This window comes from Bubalus kerabau, chromosome 3 (genome assembly GCF_029407905.1).
Source record: "Bubalus kerabau isolate K-KA32 ecotype Philippines breed swamp buffalo chromosome 3, PCC_UOA_SB_1v2, whole genome shotgun sequence".
Classification (NCBI taxonomy): domain Eukaryota; kingdom Metazoa; phylum Chordata; class Mammalia; order Artiodactyla; family Bovidae; genus Bubalus; species Bubalus kerabau.
The window spans coordinates 58,259,537-58,272,972 of record NC_073626.1 but is presented as its reverse complement, the minus strand read 5'-3'; the positions used below and the strand labels follow the sequence as shown (position 1 = coordinate 58,272,972).

Here is a 13,436-nt window from a genome sequence, read left to right as displayed (position 1 = left end):
ATGGGGGATGGGGGAGCACTGAACTGATATAGCATGATTTCTTGGATACACTGTTAGGAAAAAATAAGGGTCCCACACACACAAATGAGAATATAATCAACCTTAAGCACTTGTGTGCAGTAAAGGACACAATCAACAGAGTGAAAAGGCAACCTACAAAGAAAAAAAAAGGCAACCTACAGAATGGAAGAAAACATCTGCAAATCCGACAGGGGTTAATATTTAGAATAAATGAAAAACTCCTACAACTCAACAACAAAAATCAAATTACCCAAGCTTCCCTGGTGGTTCAGTGGTAAAGAATCCGCCTGCCAATGCAGAAGACACGAGTTCGATCCCTGGTCTGGGATGATCCTGTTGCCGTAGAGCAAACTAAGCCCATATGCCACAACTATTGAGGCTGTGCTCTAGAGCCCGGGAATCACAACTACTGAGCCCCTGCACTACTAAAGCCCCCAAGTCTCAGACGACCCAGCAACAAGAGCAGCCACAGCAATGACAAGCCCACGCGCTACAACCAGAAGGCAGCGCCCGAAGGCCACGACTCCAGACAAGACCCAGGACAGCCAATAAATACATAAAATTATTAGAAAAAACAAAGTTCACAAGCTTTTTATAGTATGCCTCTTTTGTAAGAAAGAGAAAATAAGGACGCAGACATAAACAAGCCATACTTTGGATGGGTGAGAAAGGAACAGACAGCTTAGAAACAGAAGCAAGATTTATATACTCTTTCAATATTGTATCAAGGTTTAAGCCACGTAAACATTTACTATGTTAAAAAGTAAAGAAAAAAACACACCCAATCATGAACAAAAAGCAAAAAGTCTGACTTGATAGTCAAAACTAATCAAATTGATCAAATAAACAAAAAGGTGTCATTTCAAGCAACTCTTGAACACAGTTCTTTTTTGGGGGGGCGGGGCGGCGGTGCTGGGTGTCTGCTCCTGCAGGCAGGCTTTCTTTAGTTGCAGTGATGGGGGCAGCGGTGGGCTGCTCTCTGGCTGGGGTGTGCAGGCTTCTCACCGCAGTGGCTTCTCTTGTTGCCGAGCCCAGGCTCTAGATCACACGGACTTAGCTGCCCATAGCACGTGGGATCTCTCCAGCCTGGGGACTGAGCCAGTGTCCCCAGAACTGGCGGAAGGACTCTCAACCACTGGCCTACCAGGGGACGTCCGCTAACTGCTTATTTTCAGTGGAATACAGTCTAAGGAAAAAGGACTGAAAAGAAATCAACTGCACTCAGTTGAATCTACTTTCTTTGTAACAAATCCTAATAATAATGCTCACTTTAAACTACCCCTGGAGGATTCATGTCAATGTATGGCAAAACCAATACAATATTGTAAAGTAATTAGCCTCCAATTAAATAAATTTATATAAATAATAAAAACTAAAATAAATAAAAAATAATAATAAATTGGAATTCAAAATACTAATATAAACAGATGGTTTCTGAAAACATATTTTCTAGCCCTGTCCAATGCAGGAAGCCTAGAACACAGACACTCTAATAACAGTATATATATTACCAAGCACCCAAATCTTAAATTTATAAATATCATTTTCTATCAAAAGAAAATAAGACTTTTTGGAGAAATAGAAAAACATAAAAAACAAAAAAGGAAAACAGAGAAAGACATGGGTTATTTTGTTCTGCTAAAAAAAAAAACAAGAAAAAAGCTCTCAAAGATTAATTAGGTTCAGCCAAAAGGGACACAAGAGAGAATTCCCTGGTGAACACAGATCTTCCACTGCAGGGGGCATGGGTTCTATCCCTGATCTTGGAATAAGTCACGTGGCATGACAAAAAAAAAAAACCACAGGGTGGGGGTGGGGATACAAGAACCAGCTTAAAGAGGGACTCACACTGGCCAAGTCTGCAACAACTTAAGCATGGAAAACAATAACAACTACAACTAACACATTAAAAAAAAAAAAAGGTAATACTTCAAAAATCCAGAGAAAACAAAACTAGTAGACTAGACTCTTAAAGAAAAGTTAGTCGTTAAAGAAAGAAAGGCCATAGAAACGACTGAACAACCAAAGACTAAAGAGGGCTTCCCTGGTGGCTCAGTGGTAAAGAAATCTGCCTGCCAATGCAAGAGACACAGGTTGACCCCTGATCCGGGAAGACCCCACATGCCTCAGAGCACTAAGTCCACGTGCCACAACTACTGAGCCTGTGCTCTAGAGCCCAGGAGACGCACCTAGGAAAAAGCTCACTCAGCAACGAAGACCCAGCATACTCAAAAATGAATAAATTTTTTTAAGTTTAAAAAAATTATAAAGACTAAAGAAACATGACAATTAAATACAACGTTCAATTCTAGACTGGAACCTAAATCACAGAGGGAAAAAACTCTGTAAGGGATGGTATTGAGACAACTGGAGAAACTGGAATATGAAATCTGAATATCAGATATTGTACCTAGTTACAGTTCAGTTCAGTCGCTCAGTCGTGTCCGGCTCTTTGCGACCCCATGGACTGCAGGGGGCTGCAGGCTTCCCCTGGACTGCCAGGCTTCCCTGTCCATCCCCAATTCCCAAAGCTTGCTCAAAACTCCAGTCGGTAGAATCTATTAATATTCTGGGTATTTAAGAGAATGGTGTTCTTACGGGAAAGATGCACAGTGGCTATCAAGGACTCCAGATGTTTCAGGAAAAAGCACATGGAATAGGCGGAATTCCCTGCCAGTCAGCTGCAACTCCTGAGCCCAAGGGCTACAACTATCGAAGCCCGCATGCCCAGAGCCCGTGCTATGCAAGAAGAAAAGCCACCGCAATGAGAAGCCTGTGCACCACGACTAGAAAGGAGCCCCTGCTTGCCACACTGGAGAAAGTTCACGTACAGCAACAAAGACCCAGATCATCAAAAAACGTTAAGTAAATAAAATTTTAAAAACTATAAAGGAGGGGGAAGCACTTTTTTTATTAACAGAAAACAGCCAAGAAATAACAGAGCCGTGAGGAGAATTTTTATAGAAAGTTCACTTATTCAATTTTTATAACTCCAAATTAAATGACTAGGCCAAAAATCATCAACCATTAGGTGACACGGGAAAATGTACCTTTTCAATGAAGAAATTCAATGGACACCACACCAACCAAGTAAATTTAGCACTGGAAACAGTGGGGCAAACATCTGGAAGTCCTCACCACCTTATTAATAGATCACTAGAAAGAGGAGAACCAGAATTCTGTTTTTCCTGATGCAATACAATGTAAATTACATACTACCATCTAGGAAGTATTTGTGCCAAAAATACTGACCCAAATTTAATTAAATCTCTCTAGATCTTTCAATTTATAGGAAATTTAAAAATAGAGAAATAAGTTAAATGACATTTTAAGCATTCAGTCAGAAAATCCCAAATATGGCATATTCTTTAAAAAGTCCATGCCAGAGACAACATTAATTGAAAGTGAAGTCGCTCAGGTGTCCAACCCTTCGCGACCCCGTGGACCCCAAGCTCCTCCGTCCATGGGATTCTCCAGGCAAGAATACTGGAGTGGGCTGCCATTTCCTTCTCCAGGGGATCTTCCCAACCCAGGGTTAACGTTAACTGACTAAAGCATTCAGCCGGAGGCTAGTTTGCAATAAAAATATATAAAGTGTAGAAAAATGGCATTAGTTTAGAGAGGTATTTAGGGAACAAATACGGAGAAGGCAATGGCACCCCACTCCAGTACTCTTGCCTGGGAAAATCCCACAGACGGAGGAGCCTGGTAGGCTGCAGTCCATGGGGTCGCTAAAGGTCGGACAGAACTGAGCGACTTCACTTTCACACACTGGAGAAGGAAATGGCAACCCACTCCAGTGTTCTTGCCTGGAGAATCCCAGGGACAGGGGAGCCTGGTGGGCTACCGTCTATGGGGTCGCAGAGTCAGACACGACTGAAGCGACTTAGCAGCAGCAGCAGGGAACAAATAGCATGATATCAGCATTTACTTTCAACTGGTTGTTGAGGGGAGAGGTATGCTGAGAGTTAAAGCAAAATGGTCAAAATGTTAGTAACAGATAAATCTAAATGAAAGGCAATAGGTGTTCACTGCATTCTTCTTTCAGCTTTTCTGGATGTTTGCGATTTATCCCAACACACAAAGAAAAAAAAGTTACCAGAATAACCTACACACAAATAAAGGGAAATTGCTCCTAAACCGTATCTTACTAAGTGGGGACAGTAAACAGAGCAGGTGGTTATATTACAAAGTCAGCCTTAAAGCACAGCTGTGCGTTTGTCAACCCACCCAAGGACCTGCTCAAAAGGTAAGGCACAGTGTCAGGTGCTAAAGTAATAGACGGCAGTCACACAGACCTCAGGTTAACCAGAGGCACAGATGAAAATAAACAAATATTCACTGAAGACCTCACTAATGAGACAAGACGTAGCTGGACTTTGAGAAATGGACAGGATATGCAGTATGAAAGGAGGGGGATGGGCAAACAGGTCACCAGTAAGGGCAAAGGAGCAGAAATAAACCCAGTCTGTGTGAAATACAGATCTCAGGAAAGTCATGATGAGAATTTTTGTAGAAAAATCATTCACTCAATTTTTATAATGCTTTAGGCTTTATGAGCACACAAAATATATAAGGCCCTATAGCATCTGCCTTCTAAGAGCTGACAAAGTTGTGGAGAAGTTATGCTCCAATCAAAATACATTAAATAGGACTTCCCTGGTGGTCCAGTGGTTGGGAATCTGCCTGCCAATTCAGGGGACCCGGGTTCCATCCCTGGTCCCAGAAGATGCTACATGCCATGAGACAACTGAGCCCTTGCGCCACAACTGAGGCCTGCACACCCTAGAGCCCAGTGCTCTGCAAACCACAACTAGAGAAAACCCACGTGCCCAGAGTAGTCAAAAATAATTAAGTAAATTTTACAAATACATTAAGAAGAGATATACACAAAACTCTTTAATAACACAGGGAAGGGAGTATTTACTTTACCAGAGGAATGAGGTTGATCCAATCTTTGTTTCCAACAAAGACGTCGGAGTTAATTTTTTAAAAAGTAAAAATGGGGAAGGGAGAAATGGACAAAATGGATGAAGGGGGTCAAAAGATACAAATTTCCAATTCTAAACTAAGTTAAACATAGCAACTACAGTTAACACTATATTGCATATTTAAATTTTCTAAATGAGTAGATCTTAAAAGTTCTCATAACAAAAAGAAATTATAACTGTATGGTGATGGACTTATTGTGGTGATTATTCTGCAATATATACTAATAGTGAAGCATTATTGTACATATGTACACCTAAAACTAACATCTCAATTTAAAAATAAAAGGACTTCATCAAATTCAAGTCACAAAAGAAAAATGCCAAAATTTGCTGCTTACTATGTACTAGACACTTTTTTTTTATCTTGGAGATAAGTACTATAACTAACATTTTTAAACTGAAGTTCAGCATGTAAGGGCCCAAATGTAAAAAAACTAGGTAGTGGTGAGACCAGTAGACAGACCTTCAAACGTAGTCTACCTACTGCTAAAACCCATAGCCTTTCCAATACTACCTAGATCTTAGAAAATAACAAGCACTCAATTATGATTATAAGGTACTATACAAACATTATAAAGTCAGTCACTACCAGAAAATACTAAAATGTTCTAAGGCCAGAAAGGATGAGAGTAATGTAAAGATTTTCCAATACAATGCCATATATGAATCTCAGAGAAACTTTCACTAATTTAAAAGAAAAAAACAATCTCTTACAAGCAAAAGTTACAACACAAATAAAATCCTGGAATAATGTTTGGCAGAAAACTAGGACAATTTGGAATCTTATAAAACAAATCTGGAATACTGAAACAACTGGTGAGCTGGACAACTAAATATACTTTGATAACGAAGATTTCTAATCTTCGGGCTCTAATTAATACTACTTTATCTAAAAGTCCTATTTTTTGCTAAGCAACCTCAAAAGGATTACATAAACAGATTCTTAGGTGAAAAGCTTTCATTAATATCTTTGTCAAAATATTTGTGACAGTTATAAAACTTTACATTGCCTTACTTTCTTCATTCTTATTCTGAAATATGAAATAGTTTCAGCATCAATTAACATTTTTCCCTAAGTAGTGTGAAAAGTATACAGAACTTGTTACTTAGCATGCAGAGCTCTGAATAAGCATCTTAAATGGTTACTAAAAGTGTAATTAAAGCCTTAGGTCAGGGTAAAATTGATGGCAAAATCTGCGTTTTAATATTTTTCACTAACCAAAGAATACAAGTTAAGCCATCAACTTCAGAGATAAGGATTTATCTTTTTCCTAAAGCACTGTGATTTAAGGCCAACTTTCTACTAAAATTCTTCCCCTAAATACCAAAAGTTAAAAATTTTCTCTAAACTTCAAGAAAAATGGCCAAACACAGAAAGTAAGGCCTCAACATAAATACAAATCGATACAGTATTTTGTCTTCTTCTAGGCAAGGAAACCAATTAAAAAGTGCAAAAGTACTTTATGGTAATAAGAGAGGCCAAATGCAATTAAGATTAGCTGGGAAAAAATGCCATCGGGGAACAACGAACACGCTTCTGTTTAACTAAAAGTTTTTGTTTGAATTAAATAGGTCTACCTCTGCAGCACATTCACAGGCAAAAAATACTGCGTGTGCTAGATCTCCAAAGGGTACTTCAAAAAAGTCCACTCGGGCTTCATAAGAGGTATTCCTTTTACACAGGCTTTTTGTTCATTTTCTAGTCTTCCAAAGTTCCCGGAACACTCAACATAATGTCATCTGAGTAGAAAATACTTCAAATCATTCATGACAGGTCTTCTAGAAATAATCCATGCATTTCTGATTTGATTTAAACATGTTCAACTACTGAATTCCCTATCGACCCGCCTCTTCCTTTCTCCGGAAGGACCACCAATTACAAGGGTTTACATGCACATATCAACAGTTTTTATATTTCCTCAAAAAAAAAAAAGAATGCCTTCTATGATCCTAAGTATCTAACTGCCAGAACTCAAAATCAGAAATGTGCAGGGAGTTACTAACGGCCCCTTGCAGAGAGCACGATCTAAACCAAACAAAACAATAATAAAGCTATTCCGCAGGAGCAGGGGTTTTTTGCCTATCTAGCTGTGGACTTATACCTGTTAAAATTACAGACTTTAGGTCACGATAAAAACGAGGCTAACTAAACCTTCGCCGTTTTATAGGTTTCGTATTAACTAACTTCCCATGACCTCTTCAACCAACCACTCAAACCATTCAATTCTCGGCCCAACCCCTTCCACACCCGCCCCCAATTTCAGTTTTAAGGCGCTTCACTCCTCCAAACTTCAGTGTTTTCCGCGGCCTACCCTACCTACGTCTTCGCGTCGCCACAGGTCCCAAGTCAGGGCCTTAGCCTTACCATGTCCGCACTTCCTGGTCTGCCTCAAGCTGCTAGCCCCCTCCCGTAAGGCCCAAACCCGCCTCAAAGAGCCCTCGGGAGGTCGATCCTCCCAGCTCTTCCAGCTCGTCCACAGGCACCCCTGAGGTCCCCAAAGCACGCAACGGCCGAGCACGAAAATGGCGGAGTGCGGCCGCCTGCTGCAGGTGAGCGGTCCCATGCCGCCGCCGCACTCACCCTCGGGCGCTGATGAGAGGTCCTAACGACTGGCGAGCAATATGTTCCTCTTCACAGTCAGGACTGTCTCTCCCGTCGGGCCCCCTCCCTCCTCCCCTCTCAATCCCACTCCTCCAAAAGAGCAGCCGCCATCTTCCCCTATGAGCCACCGAGCGCACGTCCGTGTGTCATCACGCACCGGCGTACGCTTCTACGTCACGCGCGCCTGGGCCGAAAGGCTCCGTAGGGCTAACTCTGCGCATGTGCCTAGCTGAGAGGCGGGGCCTGACCGGAACCTCACGCGGCCTCTAGGAGCGACTTCTTTGTTCCGGCTGAGAGGAGGTCCGCACTCCTTGGGGAGCAGGAACTAGGGGAGGTGGTGCCGCCGTACTTTCTTCACCCTGTGAGCTAACCCTGGTGCTCTTAGAAATACCCCTTTTGGGACTTCCCTGGTGGTCCAGTGGCTAAGACTGTGCACTCCCAATGCAGGGGGCCTGGGTTCGATCCCTGGACAAGGAGCTAGATCCCACATGCAGCAACTAAGACCCAGTGAAGCCAAATTAAAATAAATAAATGATTTAAAAAAAAAAAAAAAAAAAAAAAAAGAAATACCCCTTTTTGGAAAATTTGAATGAGAAATTTGTTCGTGGGCGGTACTGCAGTTGCTAATATGTTTATTCATCCGTGGAATTAGGGGGTCTGGCTGACAATATCTTAAGAATTTGAAGAAACGCACCGAGCTGAGTCAAGCACGTTTGTGTCGTTTGTACATTCCCAGTGCCTCTTAAAGTAGCTCCTTTCTAAATGAGAGTGGATACTGAGTCATAAAACTTGAGCCCTAGGGTACAACCAGTTTAGAAATCTGTATCCACAGTGTCTATTAAAGCTAAGCATACACTCAGCCTAAAACGCAGCAGTTCCCCTGCAAGAGAACTGAGTGCATGTGTCCACAAAAGGTTTACATGAGAATGTTCATAGCAGCTTTATTTGTAATAGGGCTTTCCTGGTGATTCAGACAGTAGAGAATCCACCTGCATGCAGGAGACCTGAGTTCAATCCCTGGGTCTGGAAGATCCCCTGGAGAAGGGAATGGGTACTTGTCCCAGTAGTCTTGCCTGGAGATTTCTGTGGACAGAGGAACCTGTGTACCAGAAAATAAGTTGTGGTGTGGTCATGCCATTGATAGGGACAGAGTCAAGAGACAAGTGTGCTCAGTCACTCAGTGGTATGGACTTTGCAGTCCCAAGGACAATAGCCGGACAGGCTCCTCTGTCAGCGGAATTTTCACAGTAAGAACTGTGGAGTAGGTTGCCATTTCCATTTCCTTTTCCAGGGGTTCTTACTCACCCAGGGATGGAACCCTTGTCTCTTGCCTCTCCTGCATTGGCAGGTGGATTCTTTGCCACTGCGCAACCATGTAGGTGATTAAATAGTTAATCCCACTAGAGAATTTTAAGTAGAAAAAATAGGGGAGACCCCTGTTAGTTAATGATTACTAAAGAGAGTTGGTTTGCTTAGCAACAAAACCATGCTACAGAAGCGGGAGACAGGCCTGAAAGCAATAAAACAATGGTGGCATGAGACCCACATCCTACCTAGTGAGCCCAGTAAATTAATGATCTCTAGGACATGCTCTCTGCACATATAAAAAACAATAATTTGTGGACCTAGCTGGACTATGTAGGGATAAGAAAACCCATGCCCAACCGGCAGAAGGAGCGGATAATGAAAGCATAACTTGTACTCAAGACAAAGTTCTTCTCCCCCTCCCCACTTTTCCTTTGATTATAAAACTGTAGCCCACTAAGTTCTCAGGGACGGCATCCCCTTGCCCGCCTGTTGTTAACCTCAGGAGCATCCTGTTCTAATCAAGTCACTTCTCATCTTCCACTTTGCCTCTTGCTGAATTCTTTGTACTGAGACATAAAGGACTGTGGCACTTCAGAGCCCCTGAAACGAGACCTAACAGTTTGAAAAGCAATTAACCAAGCTGATGCAAGTGATTTTACAGTGCTTGATTTAGATATTTTGAGTATTTTGGCTGTCTTTCTCATGGTATAATGTTGATGGTTCTCGATTACTGCAACTGGTCTACCTGACCATGCAGCATCACGCAGCAAGAAAAAATCTCCAGCATGAAACTTGGCCAACCACTTTGACATGTTCGATCAGTCACAGCACCTTCACCATACGATGCAGAAATCTTTTTTTTTTTGGCATTTCAGTTGTGCTTTTACCTTTGTTGAAATAATAAAGCATAATATGCCAAAAAATGTTGCTTTTTTCCTTCCATCTTCAGTATTAAAATGGCTACACAAAACTCACTAATTTTGATTTATTTTAATGCAAGGCTAATATGATGGCTATCACAATATAACCTCACAAAATTGTTTCAAATGAAGTTAAAGACAACTAAGCACTACTAGAGCCAACTTACGGAAAAAAACGAAATTAATTTCTTGGCCAACCCAATACATACCTTACTTATAAAATTATTTTTTTTTTCTTGGTAAGAAGTGCTAACCATCATTTGACAATGCACAAACTTGGAAGCAACAAGCAAAGATTTAGGAAATCTACACTACTCCAGACTACTGTTAAAAAACAAAATTGAGTAAATTTTAAAAGATTTTGATTGACTTTATTTAATGATTCGTGAATCAGGCAGCACCCAATCTAACAGATGGAAAGGTGCTCCAAGGAGAGTATAGGCAGAAGGGACAAGGACGTTCTCCTAACAAAAAGTAGAATGGTGGCAAAGTCACTTTCCTTTATGGGATGAGATCTATCAAGTAGGTTACTACTTAACTAGAGCCGTTTATGCGATTCTTGGTTGACTGACTTAGGATTGCATTCCCGGGACAGCCAAAAGTATAATTAAATCTCAGTTTGGTGCTGTGAAACTTAGCATAAGTGACTCCATTTGAGTCCCATGGGGCCTGTTGTCTTGTTTTTATCAATTTCCCCCTTTCAGTGAGATGCTCAGGCTAACTGAGATGTGATCAAAGGAATTGGCATTACTCCCAGCTATTGCTCTGAAGTTCTCTATGTTTTTGCTGAATCTCTCTGTGGTGTCTACAGGCCGCAACGTCAGATTCACATACTTTAAGCCAGTCATTCTTGTCATTCCTTTTCTGATGCTCTGGTTTTAGGGAGATCTTTTGCTAGCTCATTAGTGGCTGCAAACATGCATTTGAAGATTTTCAGAGAACATTGAGCCCTGGGGAGACTACTATGATTACCACAAGCAGGATAATTCCCAATACCTGTCATGTACTTTGGAGCTGCAGCCCCCAAGACCCAAATCAATCAGAATCAAATAAGTCAAAGAAAGACCACATTGAAAGGATCATTTTCTTAAGATAACTGGTTTGTTCGCTGATCTTATATAGCCGAATCATAGCTTCTTCAGAAGCATCAGTCCAAGTGCAACAAGTCACATTAGCCCTAACACAAATTCCTCCTTACTCAAGAGATAATCAAGGATTATTCTAGTATCAAAAACCATTTCTGCCATAGAGTCTAGGGATTTTTATCAGACAGCTATGGCTTTAGCAGCAGATTCTATAATATCTTCAAGAGTTGAGGAAAGGTTCCTGGTCACAAACTCATTTGCACTTAACCGTAGCCAAGGGAGTAGGAACCTGCCATCGGAAGTGAATATGAATCATAAGTGCCTTCTGGTAATTGCCATTTGGGTCTGTGGCTCAGAAGTGAAAAAAATTATGGCCATGGAGCTCAGTAAAATTTAAGGGTGTTAAAGGAGCTTCCCAGGTGGCGCAGTGGTGAAGAATCCACCTACCAATGCAGGAGACACAGATGCAGGTTTGATCCCTGGGTCAGGAAGATCTCCTGGAAAAGGAAATGGCAACCCACTCCGGTATTCTTGCCTGGAAAATCCCTGGACAGAGGAGCCTAGTTGGTTACAGTCCATGGCGTCACAAAGAGTCAGACATAACTGAGCATGCACCCACAAAATGCACAGGCAGTTCTTTTAATCCATTCTGATGGTCTGTGTCTTGTAACTGATATATTTAGACCATTCATATTTAAAGTGTTATTGAGATAATTGGATTAATGTATACCATATTTGTAACTATTTTCTATCCTTTGCCCTTGTTCTCCCTTGTCTGTGCTACTGTTCACACCCCTTGAGCTGAGTGGCCACAGGAAACTTTAAAACAGCTCTGACTTCCTAATTATCACTCTTAAAAGTCAGTGTTTTCCCCATGATCTGCAAAGTACAAACCTGAGAATTATGAAAAACAACAAGAATAAGGCTTGATTGTAAATCATGAAGAAGACCCAAGGGTTTTGAGACAAAAATGGGGAGAGGGGTTGAGAGAGGGGATGAATCTGTTGGGGCTGAGAGAGGGGATGAACCTGTTGCACTCGATAAGAGCATGCCTGCTGCGTGCCTGAAGGGGACAGGACAAGGACTTCCGTCTACGGACAACAGCCAAAAACTACCCACTTTTGTGGGAAACTGCAGAGCAGCGGGAGGGAATGCTGTATCTCTGGGTGCCCATTTTGCTCCAGTATCACAGAGGTCACACCTACACATGTGTATCTCATTGAAACAGGGCTCATACAAGTTCCAGCCTGGAAAGAACATAGACACTGACTACGTCTCTAGGAAGCACTATTCACTCAGGCTAGCATTCACCTCTTAGACCCCAAGGGAGTGGCTGGATCCTAACCTGAGGATGACTTGGTTGGCCCAATGGTTATGTGTCCAACCAAACCCTGGCAGGTGATGAGGGAACCGTAACAACAAGGTTACTCCTTGTGCCCGCCTCATAGGCAGGGTTCCCAAGGGTAGAGACTGGGATGAACATGCCCCTAAAGGCAGTGTTGCTGGCAATGCTACTTGGCTCTTGGCTAGAAGAATGGGGGCTTTACCAGGGCAGGCCCCTGGGGATGTGACTTAAGGTAGGGGAAGCAGTGCGTCCAAAAACGGGGTTACTATTATTCTAGTGCTGGGTCCTGTGGCCGCCATGGGGGTTCTCTGACCAAAGAAGCCCTAGGTATTGAGGCCAGAGCTTCCCCCATAGCAGTGTTTTATACTCAGCCCCTTGACCCGTTGTCTCTACTACAATGTTGAGTGTTGCAAATCAGTCCAGATCTCGGGTAAAGCCCATACATGTTCCTGAAACCCTCAACTTGAAGGAAGCTGGGCTTGTGCTGCCAAGCTCCTGGCACATGCTGGCCCCCAGTGCCTTTCGTGGGGTTGAGGGGCAGAGTCTGCCCAGGTAATTGCTCATGGAACACTTGGATGAGGTCAGTCCTCGGATAGAGAACTGGGCTTCAAGTGCTGTCCTCCAGTTCCCAACCTCTACAGGCGACACAGGCCCTGTTTGGCCTGCTTCTGGGATGCAGCTCTTGAATACAGGAGCCAAGAACCGGTGCAGGCGCATGGGACTGCCCCGAGCAAAGGTCCTGCAGAGAACACATGCGCAGAGGGCACCCGAGGATGGGAGGCAGCACAAGCGCAGTTCACCTCAGACTCTCTAGTGCTTCCCAATGTCCTGGGGTCTAAGAGCTGGAGATGTTTGCCTTAAGGGTAATGAGCATATTGGCAAGGCAGTGGCCTTTCTCCCCAGGCCAGGCCCCAGAGCTGTGGGGGAACTAAACTGTACAAGAAAGAGTCCTCAGTCCCCACCCAGCAGAGAGGGAACTCAAAAACAGGTTTCCTGGTTCAGCACCCCTAAGCAAAGTGGCAACTTTGGGATCACCAACTGTGTGTCCTTCTGCCCTTTCCCTTGCTGCCCACACCATCAAGATGCTGCTGGTGGGGAGGCCAACTGAAGTGGCAGCCAGGCAGGCAGGGAGGGACATGTGTTCCACATGTGTCTGTGAGAGGG

General features: G+C 42.8%; 1 protein-coding gene across 5 annotated transcripts in view; it reads right to left on the bottom strand.

Annotated features, from left to right (window-relative positions):
- The window catches only part of WDR33 (WD repeat domain 33), a 111,248-nt gene extending 103,450 nt beyond the window's left edge, over positions 1-7,798 (bottom strand). The window contains exons 1-2 of one of the 5 annotated variants that reach the window (XM_055571886.1): positions 7,594-7,798; positions 3,072-3,177 (exon numbers count right to left, since the gene is read on the bottom strand). The gene's annotated coding sequence lies outside the window, so the exon portion shown is untranslated. The remainder of the gene's footprint in view (positions 1-3,071; positions 3,178-7,593) is intronic. The other 4 variants (XM_055571885.1, XM_055571887.1, XM_055571888.1 and 1 more) reach the window with 4 other exon arrangements.
- Between the last annotated feature and the right edge of the window lie 5,638 nt (positions 7,799-13,436).